Source organism: Streptopelia decaocto (assembly GCF_964273445.1).
Source record: "Streptopelia decaocto genome assembly, chromosome: 1".
NCBI lineage: Eukaryota > Metazoa > Chordata > Aves > Columbiformes > Columbidae > Streptopelia > Streptopelia decaocto.
Window position 1 is genome coordinate 48,662,184 of NC_138663.1, and position 17,016 is coordinate 48,679,199.

Here is a 17,016-nt window from a genome sequence, read left to right on the forward strand (position 1 = left end):
CAATGCTTATTGTAATAAACTATTGTTTCTTGATAGCAATACCTTTGAGCAGCTTAACACTCCCATGAAATGACAATATTTTAGATCAGCTGCATATATACCCACTCCCTGTTACACTCCATTGTAACTTTATTCCATGGTAACGAATAGGCATTACTAAACATATTTTTGCCCAGACTTTCTGAAATGTAATACATAAGATGTTTTTAGTTCAAACAAGATGGGTTGTTTCAGGATTTCACACTACATTAACAATTTACAGAACCACTTCCTTACTACTCTTCATGTAGCCATTGATGATAAATTATCTTCCAAAGTTTAAACTTTTCTAGAAGGGATTGAGTTTCCCAATAGCTACACTGAAACATGTGCTAACACAGTCAAGTTTCATATTGTTATATGCTTAAAGGAAACTGTTTTGTGCTGGTGTGTAGTAGAAAATAAGGCTAAATTGAAACAGACTGCCAAAGTTGTGAAGAGTAAGGGAGTGAAAGTTTAGCACTCGTTTTCTTCCACCATATCCTGAGGAAAGTTATTTCAACCCGTAACAGGAAAAACCCCAAATGCGATTATAGTTACCCTGCCTTGTAGCTCTTTCTGCAAGATCCTATGATAAGCAAGCAGGAAGTAAAAATACAGATTAGACTTTTTCCAGACAATGTGAGCCTTGGGCTTCTGGTCAGCCGCAAAATACAGGGAAAATTTTCATTCTTTTTGGCAAAGAAGATATTTTCTTGAGCTCATGGAAATGTATTTGACTGAGATCACAAAAGCCTCTTTGTTTGTCACCAGTTCTGCTATGCAGGATATTAGCATGATAGTAAAATTGGCCCAATTAGAGTAAAGAAGCTGCAGAGCAGAATGTATAGCTTTTGTCAGTTTAAGTGACTACCCCAAGTGACAAAATGTCATCTTAGAAATTTCACCTTGTCATCTCCTACATTGTGATTGATGATTATTAGGACCCCACAGGTTATTTAATCTGTCATGTTCTTAAAGTCAAATATTTTAGACCTTCCTTTTTCACGGCAATGCTGTCATCATTAACAAAACACAGAACAGCCTTCACCTTTAGAAATGACAAAATGGGGATGTGTCTCAAAACCAATTAATGGCATCAGTGAAGGCAGAGACATAGCATCTAAATCTTTTGAATCACATCTCCAAGAATAATGCAGTGAGTTCTTCAGAGTAATTACTCTTTTGCCAGAGGTTGAGGAGAAAGTATCCCATCAACATGGTTGTACAGCTCAGCATTTGTTGTTAAGTTTTTGTTCACACTGATCCAGAGTAATCCAGTTGTCTCAGTCAGTAAGCACAGTGTTTCTTGATTTTGTTGTAAATGTTCTAACCTTTGAATCAAACAAACAGTTGTGCAAATGAACAACGCTGTTACATGCTCTAATTGAGTACTCACTACTTTTCAAATTGAATCGCTGTACACAGTAAAGTTTTAAGCAGGCATACTGATATATACCTGTAATACAGTGTCTGCATATGTGTAGAATGGGGGGTGCTGGGGTGGGCAGAATGAATGGTGGTGTTAGGATTTTGAAAACTTTACAGGTAACTACCATGAACTTCAATCATACACCCTGAAGGAATGGCTGCATGTTAAAGAATCTTTTCACAAATCCAAACCTTGGCGAGAGTGAGCCTTAGGATTGCCAAGTTCCATGCACTGATCAAAAAGCTTGCTGTGCACCCCACCCTGCGTTGGGTTCCCCAGCCATCAGCAGCTCAACACTGTCACCCTTCTTGCTCCGTGGCTGCACGTGCCAGAACCACACACACCTACCACATCCCTGGGGGCACCTGTAATGAATCCATCTATATTTCTACATAGGACACCAAGGTTATTTCACTGAGACACAAAATCTGGCTCTGGCTTGCATGACTCAAACAAGTCTTCCGCATTTCAACCTGGACCACAACTGGAAACTCCCCAAATCCCCTCTTGCATACATACACCTTTGTGTCCTATCACTATCTAGTCCCTCCTTCAGCCCTGTGATGTCTACTGCAGAGCTGTACACATGCAGGCTGCCAGCACAGAAACTCCCTGAGAGGTTTTCCTCAGAGAGGAAAAAAAAATAAAATTACGCTGCATAAATATGCTAACCCTGTTTTACTCTAAAAGTATCTACGTGTCAAATTTAAGTTAGCAACAGCTGGTCGAATTAATCAGGTGGTTGGTTTTGTGATGAGATCTTGTAGGGTTCCTGGCCATAGAGCTGCCTGAACAGACTGACTGAAGTCTAACCTCTCCTTCTGGTGAACTTCCTGTTGGTCTTGCTCAGGCTGATTATAGCCTGAGCTCATTTTTCTGGGTTTTGTCTTGCTGCATCCCTACTACTTCCTGTGACCCTTGCCTCTCCAACCAAAAGTGAACCCAAACCCCATACTCTTCCCACCTCTAACTCCATATCCCTTACTGAACCTTGCTATGTTGACCAAGGCTGAGGAGCAGTGCGTGTTTCTTGACCCAAGATAGGCAGCGCACCCAGCCCAGCACTGCCTGCACCTTCTTATGGCCACCCAGTAGCCCAACTTGTATGCTTTGGCCAGTCAGACACCTAGAGGGAAGCCTTGGGGGACAAACCGTCCACTGTGTGTTCATCTCGCACCAGCAGCACTGGTCCACACGCTGTGGGAACCCATGCCATGCCTGTCTTTACCTTCCTTCTGCCTTGGTCCCAGGAGCACTGCGTGGTATTTTACACAGCAGCCCTGATTCAAAGGGAAAGAGAAGCATGGCCTTGCTCCTAGTCAGGCGAGCATGTAGTTTAGAAGACCTTTATTTCATTTTTCCTCCCTCCTTCCCGGGCAAATGATTTAACAATCAAGCTGTTCGGTAACAGGAGGAATATCTGTCATTCTCCTTGGGTGCAGTGATGGTGAGATAGGTGACTGATCCTATATATTTTAGAAAAAAAAAAAAAAGTTCTAAAGAAAATACAAAGATAAGCAACAATGCAGGAAGTCAATATGAGTCAGCGCAGCCTGAGATTGTTGTCAAATTTCCTCATGGTTTTGTAAATAACATGCCTAAATATCATTAAAATAGCTTAAAAATAAACTGCAAAATTTGAATTTTATTCATTTTTAAGAGCAGAAAAATGAAATTACTCTGAGAAACTGTAAAGCAGCAAAAAGCTAAATAGTCTTCACAAAAAATGATATTGTTTCAAAGCTAAATAGTCTTCACAAAAAATGATATTGTTTCAAATTATACTAAGTCTGACTAGCTTTGTATATAGTAACAGCGAGCAACCCAAGTAATTAAGAAAGTAACATCAAAGAGATGTCATGGTGCACAACAGCTTTGCACTCAAGAGATCAGATTTCGAGGGTTTGCAGGTCATTTATTTTTCAGAAAAACTTATTTCCAGGTCCTGGAATTCTATAACTTCTTCGAAAGGCCAGAGTAAGCACAGAAGAGAAGAGCATAGCAAATTATTAATTCACATTAACCAGATAATTATATGAAACTCTTGCATATACAATTTCACACAGAGATTCCTGAATTTAATCTGACAGTTTATAATGGAACTTGTACATTGCAAATATCCATTTAATCTGAACTGAGAGACATATGAATGCAAATTTACTATGCAAATAACTATTAAGTGTCATTATATAAAATATTAATTTCATTTCCACTTCAAACTTTTCTGTGTGGTTCTACAAAGTGATAAAAGTGCTCTAATAAGGGAAAAGTTCAACTGCAGGAGACAGAGGCAGCCACCAAATTATTTTGGCAATTACATAAGGCATTTGAAATATCAGAACATGCCATCTACTTGTTAAGATGTTACTCTTCTTGGAAATGTAAAAATCTGTTCGCAGAAGAAGCAGCAAAACAAGAAAACACAAGGTTTTTTTCTTTGAAGAGTATAAGATATTCAACCATTTTTATGACCTTAAATACTTCTCTGTTATATCAGTCAGGTATGTAACTTGCTTTCAAAGCCACTGAATACATTTCTGAACTAAACTTCATTCATGACTGATTCTTCATTAGTTGCTTCCAGTCTCATTACAAGTTTCTTTCAGTTTCAACACATGTTTTGGATCTTAGCACTTCTGGAAACCAACCAAAGCTACAGTTGTAGTAAAAAACTATCTGCAAAGAAGTCTCTAGAGGTTGTATGTGTTGCATTTTCCCACCATTTATCACAGCTTGTCTGTCCAAGGTTACTGCTTTCAGAGCAAAGCTGGCAGAACAGCCCAGGTAAGCATTTCTCACCCATTTTGATAAAAAATTAGCCAGACCAACTTGAAAAAGACACTGTTATTCAATAAATGAAGCCGAGGTAGGCAATACATCACTGCAAGGGTTGAGGACTTCACCCATCATATGTTCTGCCATCTCTGGAAGCAAAGACAAAGTCCAGCACAGGACTGCTAATGGACACCTGAAAATGTGAAAAATCCCATCAGAGCCAATGGCAATCAATCTGACTGCAGTCTGCTACTAAAAATAAACAAAGAAACATGCCAAGAGAGTGAGCTGGCAAATCATCCATCCAGAGAACAGGCATGTTGACTGAGCATAGCAACACAAAAGCTGATACTTCCCATACCATATGATCTTCAGAAATCTCAAAGCACAAGTTCAGATTTTAAAGTTATTCCCTAGAAACTAGATTTACAATAATTGTGAAGATTAAAGCCTCCTTTCTTGCCTCATTTCCAGTTATATGAGGCACACTTTCTTCATTCCAGGCAGTGTTTCTCAATGACAGCCAGGACTGTAGAGCACCAATGGGTCAAAAATAACCAAATCCACTGGCTGTTGCTTCTCTGGGTTTAAAAAAAAGCTTTTGAGTCACTCTGTTTATTTGTTGCAAGTACTGATATGCAGAATTTACTTCCAGCTGTAACCTTGAGGACAAAGATTTGAGTTTTTGCCCTAGAAAATAATATCAATTACATTTTATCCATCTATTGCGAATATTTACTTTACCATGTACAGAATAGATCAGCGTCTACAAAAATTTTCCAATTAGAGTTCAGCCAAGCATAGTATCTGAATTGTTTATTCCAAGGACTATTGTACTTTTCCTTTTTTTCTTTACTATCTTTTGCAATCCTTTTCTTTTAAACTTAAACCACTTCTGGATGTTTTTCTCTTCAACCCATTTGACCTTTTCTGCCTGTCTCTAGGAATAACAAAGTAGAATTTTTTGTCAAATGGAAGCTTTAAAAAATACTAGTGTTTTCAGAAAAAAAAAAAAAAACAACTTAATGAATTTTTTGAAAGACCTAATATTTAATCTTATGTTGATCTAACACATGTGTAGCACATTAAAGTGGGTCTAGAGAAATCTCATTACATTAAGTAGGTAGCATAAGAAAGATACAAAAGATGAATAAGTCTCATAACAATAAAAGACAGGCATTTCAGCTTGTGAGAGATCACCTGTTTTCTTTCCTGTACTCATAACTATCTGTAAGCTCTCCTCTCCCATGTGTCTACAAATATGAACTGAAATGTTTTATCAGAAATTCCTACTATATTGCAAAGCTTTAAAATTGATCCGTTTATTATTTTGTATTTTAGGAAAACAGGATAGAAGAGTAGTCCATCCTTGCATTCAGTAGAGAGCCACCAGTAACTTTGACATTTTTACCTGTCAGTAATAAAAAGCCCATGGTCTCCCTGGGTCTACTCACCTGAACACCAATCTTTATTCTTAAAATAATGTGCTATAGTGTCTCACTTATAGCTCCCATGCTGTGTTGTGGTACTTACTTTCCTAAAGAATGGAGAACAGACTATTCCCCTTCCCTCTTCAGAAGCCCTCTGTACATTTTAAGTCTATTAACTTGGGTCTTTTCAGCCTTTTACAGGTTAAGCAATCCTACTTATGACAGTCCTTCACAGGCCATGTTACCAGCAAGGTCCATTTGCTGCTGTTCTCTGGACTTCCCAAGTTATTCAAATCTATCCAAAATATGTTGCAAATAAATTAGCAGTACATTCTTGAAGTGGCTTCTATCTGAAATAGGATGAAAGTCGTTATTACTTCTCTGGACTTGATCAGTAGATGCCGAAACACTCGAACAAATCCCCTAAAGATTTTACTTTTCTCCAATACAACATGGATATGAGTTAGCTCCTGTTGTTTATGTATCTTCTTGGTCAGAGTACTTTCTGTGAACTCTATCCCCTTTTGAAGAACACAGCAGTAGCTGTTCCTGTTTATTTTTTATTATTTAATGTACTGTTACCCAAAATATTGAAACATTTTTGTCTTGCAATTAGAAGTGGTCCAGAACAAAACAAGTTAAGATCTTCACAAATGAAAAAATTCTAAAACTAAAGTGAATTCAGCCATATAGTGGCTTTAATCAACTAAAGTATGTTGCATATTGAGAGGCTTTCTTTTTTTGAGTGTGTTATGATGAAATTAGACATAGCCTTTTCTGATTTGGTTTTCAGCTAGGAAGTCACTGTGAGCATCAGCAACCATACCGTACTTTCTCCTAACATTGAACAGTCAATGTGTTTCTTAAGTTTTCTGTTAAGAAATGTTTACAGGGTGTTTTCCTTAGACTTTTTAAAAAATGGTAATTGTATGTGACTTTAAAAGTCAGCATTTTTCAGATAGTACAGCATTTCCATAAAGAAGGAAATTCCATTTCTGTCTCTGAAAGAGAAGTTTGTCTACATGGGAGTTGTTCCAGAAAAGCTACTTCTGATTAAACACAGGAGTGGGCCTTTTAAATCTGAGTTAATACTGTCTACTTCCAAATAAGTGAATTCATTTTGAAAAGCGATGAAGTTCATTTGGTATACACAGTCTCATTTTCAGTCAGGATGTCCAACACCGTATACGAATTAACTACATTACAGAAATAAAGAGGAAAAGGGGTTTTGCTTTCATTTAAGCTTTGTTTTGCTAGAAATTAATTTTGCTGATAAACAAGTCACCAAACCAACCACATTTCTGGTGCAATAGAAATGCCAGCAGTGGAAAATCGTCAAAATCCATTAGACAAATAAGTTGTACAAAGCTGGAAAATATACATTATCTGGGAACTAATTATTTTATTGTTACAGGACTTTCTCAAAATTTTAGTACAATTATTCCATCACCTTCAATAAATGCACATTATGTAAATAATAGAGCAATTATGTCTAAATATCTGTTCATTTAAGTAAAAATGCTATCAACTTTTGGGTTCCAGTCATTACAGCCATTCTAAGTTACCAAGTTTTATATTTTTATGAAAAAATAAAATAAACACACACACACAAAAAAAGAAAGAGCTCTCTGACTCACACTGAAATGAGATCAGTAGGCACTGGTGCTTCAGCAGCAGACAACTACAGTGAAATGCATATGTTTAGACATAGGCTTTACACTCTGTTTTTCTCCTGCTTAGTTGAAGAGTCACCCATTATCAAATGATAACATCAAAATTTAGCATTCTTTGGAGCACTAGACTATTCAAAGCATGTGGCTTGTATCACCAATGGGCATGTAAACCATTGTTTGCTTTTCAGATAAAATCTCTCTAGTCAATTCTGTGTCACAGGCCAAAAGCATAAAAGAAGCAGAATTTAAATCACACCTATGTATCATTACATATTTGAATGGTCTCTTTTTCTCTGGAAAGCCACTTAAGTTCAGGGGAGGGATGCAATTTTTCAGACTTTTTTGTATTTTCTTACCTGCTGCCAGGCACCTGAAGCTGATTCAAGACATGAATGGGAACAGTGTGGCAACACAAGACTTGGTGGACAGGCTAGTAACCTCTCTAGCTGTATATGAGCTTTTTTACTGCTAGTTGCAAGGGTTAGACACCATACTTTTGCCTCAGAGATTATGGTAAAGACCTGCCCAGCCCAGACACTGAGCAAGTCTGCCAATTTCCTCCTTCCTATGACTTCTCAAGAATCTGGGTGTTCTCTTTTTTTTCTTTTTTTTTTTTTCTTTTTTTTTTTTCCCCATTGACCCACCCATGTTTGACAAGAAAGCTTGGGAAACAAGTAAACACATCAAATGATGGGAACTAGTGAAGCACAGACTGCCGCAGCACAGATCAGCACCTTTAGTGTGAAGACCCATCTGTGAGGGCATCCCCAGTGGTGACATATTTGCCTTTGTGCATGACGGGGACATTATGGGAGGAATACTTCATCTTTCTCACCACTGTGTTAAACCCAGCTTTCTCTGAATTCATTTGCAACCTGCTCTCTCTGTTTCTTTTTCATCTCACCTAGCAAGGAGCTGCTATCTCTAGCAGTGACACAAGAACAATACTTTATGTAAATAACTTCCAAGTGGAGGTAGTCATTAATGCAGACAGATCTGAAGGCAATGAAGCAGCATTTGGCAGCAAGCACCGTTAATGAGACTGTCTCTTAGGATTGTAGTCTGATTCAGAACGTGCCTTTCTGACTTCTTTATTTTTAATGTAATTTACAGGAATAAAATCCTCTAAACCATAAGGCTTTCTCCTGTTGTAGCAGAGATTATTCGGGAAGTTGTTACCTCCAGTGCAGAGAGGAGATAAGGAGCAATTAAGTGCAGGATTGAACAACAACACAGAAAGGAGGGAAGTGTTAAATATCCATCAATAGTCCATAGTCTGTAGGTTGTCAGCCTATACAAAGTCAAACTCAAGTTCAAAGCTATATCCACAGCCACATGTACACAGCTGCCCACGTTGAAAATTCAGATAGTGTTAGGTAAGTGCCAGCTTGCCCTTTGTGAGTGGCCTGCTCCTCTCCTCCTGCCCCAACACACACTCACCCAGACACACAAGCACAGCCGAACACACTGGAACATATTTCCTCTAAACATGCATGGCTCCATAAAACATTCTTGTGCAGATGCCAGCTTCCAATGGCTGGACACAACAGACTGATTTCAACCCAAAGCAAGAAAAAGCAGAGCTAAGTGTCTCATGTAAAGGATTTTAGAGGAGGATGAAAGAACAATCTCTCCATTGTTGGCAGAGACACTGCAAAGTGCTTGTGGGATGTGGATTATTTTGGTTTTTATTTTTTTCCTATAGTACATAAGGAAAACTGAAAAATTAACAGGGAAGCAAGTGAACATCTATTTTTTCCAGCATGTGTTACCATGTTATCACACATAAAAAGACTCAGAGCCAGTAGTTGATCGATAAAAGTGCAGCTAAGTCCTCAAAGTGGGAGAATTGGCTGGTATGTGCTCCCTTGTCTGTGCTTAAGCCACTGTATCAAATCAAAACCATAAGATAAGAATGTATGTTGGAAGGGACACCTGGAGGTTGTCTGGTCCAATACTTGCCAACATTTATCAGATCTATTACCAAAGAGATAGAAGGTATTCTAACCTTTCAGACAACACTAGAGTACTTTTTGGTGTGGGAAATGGGAGTTTTAACTGTAGCACTTGAGTTATATAGACAAGACAACTACAAGGGGACGACACACCTAAATGAAGTGAAGAAGAACAAAAGAAAAATACAGTGTAGAAAATAAGTTGGAAATAGAATGAGATGTAGGAAAAAATACAAAACAATAATCACAGTTTCTGAAAGGTACCATACCCACACTATGTCTTTTCTTAAGGACCTTTTGCTCTCTGCCTCATACTGTGTGGCCCTGTGCCCTTCCTTAACTGTAGGGTAATGAAATACACTCAGTAATTTAATTCGTCCATTTTAATATAAAATTTGTTGGAATACAATGCACTACATAAACACTTTTGCTTCACCCTTCAGAAGAACGGCTGGGAGACTCAGAGTCAATGCACAATCTGCTCTACCCTGAAGTAAGTTTTCTGTGGGGTTTGGGTTTTTGCTTTTGCATAAGCACCAAGACATGAAATAGCTTTCTGTAATTTACTAGGGAGAGTGAGAAAATAAAGAACTATTTTAAGAGAGTGAATCAATGTGGTATTGTGGCAAAGCATTATACTGTGTGTATGACCAGTAACTGGACATGCAGTGAATCAGAAACCTGAGCCTGAAGAGCCTGTATTTTTTTCCAGGTATTACCTTAATTTTCCCAGGGAGCAAACATTTTTTTCTGCCCTATCATAGTGTAGAAAACATAGAAAAGTTCAACTCTCTATCCTTCTAACAGAAATATATGTTCTGCCTTACTCCAAAACTACTGATGTACTATGCTTTCATGTATGAGTTTAATCTCTGTGGAACTTCTTTTCCACTCTTTATTAGTTACTAGACAATGAAAAAAAAAAAAAAATAAAACAAACACCATGATAGGTAATGTGGAATGAAAAGGAGGAGCTAAGTGAAATTGCTTACTGGTTTCCAAGTAGCAAGAATGACTAAATTGCCTGAGCTGAGTGATTCCTAATGACAAAAAGATGGGAAAATACATAGCCTACATGATGTGGAATTTTCCTAGAATAATCACTGGAATATTATCCTTTCTATGCTAGCAATTCCAAACATTCCATACAGAAGTGTATGTCCTGCCTCCTCAGTGGAACAGCATGTATAGACAGCCACTTTAGGACAGCCACCATGGAAGAGTTCGTACCAAAGTTTGTGTTCTAATCAACTTTACTATGTTACACAAGACTCACAGTAGTATTTCTAAGTCTATGTTTGTTTACATCTTGTTTTGCAGAGGGGAGCAAACAGCTGCAATATGACACAAGCCTTGAACCAAAAGGAACTACTCATACAGCCAGTGAGATTCCCAGTCACACATCATCAGGCACAACAAAAGATCAACTAAGCTCTTTTGGGTATTAAAACAACAAATAGTTTGGAAGGAAATGCCAAAGTACTGAGATGTTGGACACTAACATGGATGAGGATTTTCATAAGTCTCCATTTAGTTTGGTATTCCATCATGACTGCACAACAAACCCAGAATAAAATAAGCTAGAGATAAAAAGGGCTACTGTTCGAGCATCTAATAGTGAGTGGGAACTAGTGTAAGGGTGATGGTATCAGCACCAGCTGTGGGTTTCTGTGAGGGCAAAGTGGCAGATGGAGTTAAGACATGACACTAGGAAGAAGGAAAGAAGCAAAAGCTTTTGCAGCAAGAAGCTTTCTTGCATGGTGTACCTGAGTATTTCTGAGCAAGAAAAATGCTCGTTTTTTAAAAAATTCCCTAGTTAGGCAAGAAAGACATGGTGTTTATATTGTGAATAAAAATGTTACTAAAAACATAGCTATTTCATGTAATAAACTTTTTTTCCTAATTAAAAAAAAAAAATAGCAGGGCCCTATTTTGGTCTTTAAAAATGTAAACATATTTAAAAACATTAACTTGTCGTTAGTATCAAAGTTTCAGCAAAATTTGCAAGTGCGATGTTATTTGATGTTATTTCACAAATTATTTAATTAGTTTATTTTGTACTGAAGTGAACTAGAAGCACATTTATAGATACAGTTGATCTATAGATACAAACACAGGAAATTAAAATATCTAGGCTAAAGGTGATTAAATTTGCCACATCCTAACTGTCAAACTTGATCGCAAGACCTATCCTTCAGATACTTAAAAACTTAGTTACTGAGCACCAAAAACACCCACTGAATCTACTGAAGATGATAGAGAGCATGCTTATCCATAACTTCTGAAAAGCAGACCCTGATATAAAGTAGAGGCTAGAGATTTTGAGCTTCTAGTCATATTTCAATGTATTTGTAAGCATGTAAGTCATCTGTCACTTAAAGTTTGAAACTTGTCAGGCAAGTGCATTTTGATTGAAATAAAAATATATATATATATATATATGCAGATCACCTATTGCTCAAAGACACCACAAGCACTGAAGAAGGCTAAACTCTGAAACAGCAGTAGGTGAGGTAGGTTTTAGACCAGTCAATGCACTAATTGACAATCTACTTATTGAGGTAACTATGAAGTATCAAGAGAAAATAAAGGCCTTTCTGTAATCCTGCCCTACCTCCTGCCTTCACTAAGCTTACAGGATCAAAAGTACATTTCAGGGCAGCTTAACAGTTATCAGACTTCAAACAGAAAGAGAAACATCCTTTCAGGTTCTACACTGATCTCAGCAAAAGCTGAGAGAAAATGAAAACTTTCCACGGCAATCAAGTTATAGAAGTGGATGGAAGAGAGCTGGCACAGCTCTCAGCTGGTGGGGATACCAAGCAGCGTCACAGTGTGCCGCAGCATCACAGTGCACCCCAGCCTCCCCGCATTGCTCCTTCCACAAGAAATATTGACAGTCTCCGCAAACAATGTTGAGTCTCAGAAATTTTCTGACAGGCTTTCAGTGGCCATCTTCTGTGCCATCCTCAATGGTAGCGTGCCCAGCCCTCAACCCTCGTCCCTATCTCCTACTGTCCCTCGTCCTGCACATTTTCCCTCCTCCCCTTGCCCTCTTTGCTCATCCTCACCAAGCTGTTCAACATTCAGTGCCTCCTTTATGTCCTTCCACTTAACTCTTTCGAGATCCCTAAAATCTTCTTCTCTCCACGGTGGAGGAACAGCCAGATCAGTAAGCAGAAGGGTGCTAAGAGGACCCAGTAAGCCCCAGAGACAGCAGCACAAGGGCCTTTTCCAGGCAGGGCTGGGTGCGAGGAGGAGGGATGAATGAGGCACAAACCAACATCCATCTGCTCTGGCAGGCTGCTAAGCCCACCCAGCCACTTGCAGACATAAGGTTTCAGCCTAGGACTATGCAGGAGCTATATAAGGTCTGAGTGTAAGTTTTTACAAGACTTCCTATAGACAGCAAGAGGTTTGTGACGTCAATGGGTCAGCAGGGAAAAAAATAGAGAGAAAGAGCCATGATAGGCTATGTGGAAGAAGAATGCCCAAGTCCATTAACTGAAACCATGACATGTAGCCTTCTGTTCAAAATCACACCAAACATTTTGCAATTGAATTGAAATTGGGTTAAGATGTGGTATTAATGCAAACAATGACAATTATTTGTAGGATACCATTCATCTATAGACTTACCAGTCATTCACAGATTCCATAAATAACTGTTAAAGCCCTATGCTTCCAGTGGAGAAATACTACAATAGAGAAGAGAAAAAAAAAAAAAAAAAAAAAAAGACAAAGAAATGCAATCATTGCAATCATATTCATTCTTCTTTCACTGGAACAGGATGCCCAGAGAGGTTGTGGAGTCTCCTTCTCTGGAGACATTCAAGACCTGCCTGGACACATTCCTGTGCAATCTGCTCTAGGTGACCCTGCTTGAGCAGGTGGGTTGGACTAGATGATCTCCAGAGGTCCCTTCCAACCCTAACCATTCTGTGATTCTGTGATTAAAAAATTTTAGTGTCAAAGACTGATTTCACATTTTTTTGTCATGCTGACTGACAACTTTTTCTCATATCTGAGACTGATAGTATTGCTGTCATCTCTGTTTCCTCCCTTCTTTCCCTCCCTAGGAAAGTTACTCTTTTTCTCTTGGCAAACTTCAGTTCTCAGACCTGAGGGACCAAATGCTTCTAATTATGACAGATGATTCTCCATTTATTTTCATCCTCTTATTTTTTGGTTCCCTCTGCTTCCTCCCATATGGAACACTTCTGGAATACTGTGAGGAAGAGCCGACAGTAGCCACTTCAGATATATTTAGCTTGTTAACTCTCTTTTCCCTTGCTCAACTCGAGGATTATGTCAACACAATAAAAGTATTTTTAATGATAAAACTCCAGTTTTGCCAGTTTTTATTATCAGATCCTTTTTAAATGAACAAAATTGTTCTATGTATCCATAATGTGTTAAACTGGAAACTACAGATAGGAGTATACAAATATCTTAGTAGGAAAGAAAGCCCGTAAATGACTAAGGAATTGCTACTACACTGTTCCCACTCTCCCATTCCCATCCCCCTCAGAAAAACCTTAAATATCTTCTCTTGATTGAATGAAGCTGGATAAATTTAGACTAGAGTGCAGGCAGACTGAAAATAACTAGATCTCAAATAGAAGTAAGTTTTTTATTTATTGAAGCATTACTTGCTAACAAACTAGATCAGATAATTTTCATCAGGAGTATAAGGGTTAAGTTGAAGCTCTTAATTTTTACAGGGTCTTATCTGATTAAAAAAAAATCACATCATACTAATCATAAACAAAACTTTCATTAAATGAAATTTAGCATTGAAGCGTATAGAAGTAACATTTGAAATGAAGTTAGCAATATTTCACTCATTGCTTGACTAATTCTGCATTTGAAATGTGAAATGTGTTTCCTGTTAAAGTATATTGGCTATTATTTTAAGGATGCCAGATGGAAACAATTCCCTCATAATCTTAGGAAAACTCAGAACTCCCATCAGTTATTCTCACACACATTGAGATAAATCTAAGAAATAGACATCAAGAGAAGCTTTATAAGATTAAATTTCACATCAGTGGTACTGAAAATGAGAGAAAAAGACAGAGAGAACAGGCTGGCCCAATTCCATTTCATTAATGCCTAGGGAAGTGAGTATTAAATGCAGTTATTCACCTTAGCCAACAAGATGTGTTTCGCAGAACGAAATTGTCTCTCTCATGTTTTTGTTTTATTTTGTCAGATTTAACTTTTCCTCCTCTTTCTGTCTGTCTGTCTCTCTGTTGTGTGAGAGCAAGAGATTAATAAAATTTGTAGAAAAGCATGAGATTTTCTGGAGAATGTTATGCTTGTCTCAGTTAATTCAGCCACACTTAACACAGGGCTTGTGTTTAATTAATGTTAGGTGGTGATAAAAATAAGCCATCCTAGACTCAATCTTCAAAGATTTATGTTTGTGTTTGAGGCATAGTGGTTGTTCTTCATTGCAGCAAATGGCTCCTGTAACCTGCGACTTTGACATTTGGAGCTCTGCTATAGTGTGCACGTAGCCCCAACCCATATCAGGCCGAACTCTGCCCATGAAACAACACTCAACTTTTTAAGTAGTAGTTTTCACTGAGAGCACACATTACTCTACTAGAATGTAACTACATCTATGCTGCCAGTAACTTTATCCCTTGGGAGCACTTTCTAAAGTCCAGGCCAAGTTGCGCAGCGTGGGTCACGTTCTCACTGCAGATGGTGATGCTCTTAGAAGCACACAAGACATGTGCATGCTGAATCACGCTATGACCAAAGCCTTCCTCTGAATGTCCTCTGAATCTTACATGGTACTCATCTGAACTGTGAAAGAGGTATCATTTTGTTGTGATTTTTCAGTTGAAAGTACCTAAAATAACACAGAGAATGCTGCAGAGCCTAACGGCATGGTAGGATGTTGATGGTAGATGTTGCATACATTGAGGTATGAAGCAATGGTGAGGAGAGTTAGCTGAGGACTCTGAACCTGCTGAGGTACTGTTAAAGGCAGCACAGAGCAAGGAGTCTCAGATCTCATCCAGAATGACTCTTAGAAATCATTACTGAGGCAAAGCACTTCCTGAGTTACATCACAGAGGGAGAACTGACTAATTTGTTCCAAACCAGAATTTAGGCAAGAACTGACATTTATTATGTGCTAAAGAAGATGGGACCTGAGGAAAAAACAGAATGAAGCTACCGTGAGCTTATCTTCCCTCATGGCTGTCTACTTGTTCTGAGCTGGAAGTAACGTGTCCAAATTCCAAAGAGGATTTGTGAACCTGTCTCTCACCTTGCCAAAACACTGATATTGTGTAACAGCCTCCGTCATCTGTTACAATTCTTCTTTATGTTTCCACGTTTAACATTATATTTATATATGAAAACCAAACTTTGCAGAACAGCTTCTGATGTCTACTGTCTTGTTTTGCTTGAGGGAACTTTTCATAGACAGTAGTGTTCTAAGATTGCCCAAAGAATAATGATAGGTCAGACTTGGATAATGAAAAAGGTGTTTTTTTCAACTCAGTTTAGTCTTACTTACCTATGTTTTTTACTCCCTAGGAAGGGAGTAAAAACTATCCAAGAGGATTTGGGTATAAAGGGTATGAAAAAAGCCACCATTATCCATACCACAGCCTGGCTCTGCACCTTCAGAAGGCTTCTATGGGTGAGGCATTGTTTATAGCTCGTGTCCCTAAATCCTGTTGCTGAACCTGGATTTCTTGTCTCAATTCTTGCATAAAGCTGCAGCCAGGCCCCTGAAATCCTCTAAATATCCTTTGATCTCAGTCGTTAATGTTTGAGGCTGGTCAGAATCTTTTCTATTAGCACAAGCCCTTAGATTATGCGGTAAAAGGCACACAATGCTGGCTCCTGATCCATCTCCAGAGCTCTTGGCTGGATAAATCACATCCCTCTGACCCACGCCCCACCTCTGCCCAGGTCTGTGCCTGCTCCACAGGAATGAACTGACATTTATTTGTGCCTAGGGGATAAACCTTGCTTCTCTTTGAGCATTGTTTTCTGTCATTGTTTTCCCCAGGATAGATGGCTTTGGATGCCTATTTAATAAGTTGGCATTTCTCCTAATGCAGGCAATCCTTCTAAAGAAGTAGCTTTAGGTCTTTCTAGGTTTGATAGCTGCATAGGCTCTGTTGGTGGTGGTTTTATACGTTTATTTTTAAAAATGTATAAAGAAAAAGATATAAGGAATGTGGTCTGTGAAAAAAAATGCAATATTTTTTTCTTTGTCTAAAACAAATACTAGAAGGCCACTCAAAAAGATTTTTAAAGGGACAGAGGGTTTTGGCCCTTCACAATTAATTGGGACACAACAGTATCATTTCTCTTTAGAAAAAGCAATCTTATTTTTGGCCATGTTGCAACAGCTTTCTATAAGATTTGGATTTTTTTATTCATGTACATTACTCGTAATACATAGATATTGAACAACAGAATTACAATGATACATGTTTCTTTAAAAAGAAAGGAAGAGACTTATTTGTTTGCTTTTTTGGTCTGCTGGACAATACAATGGTGGGAGCCAGTTTATTACGACTTTTCCCACAGGCTTACCCTTGGGAATATCTTTCTATAAAATCCTGTTCTTGTGGCCCTACAGAAATAGAATGTAGCGCCTTTTTTAACTTGAAAATTATTACACCAGGCACCCTACTACAAATGAGCTAGAACAAAGCTGTGTCCTGTAGTGTGATACCAATTTCTCTGAATATATC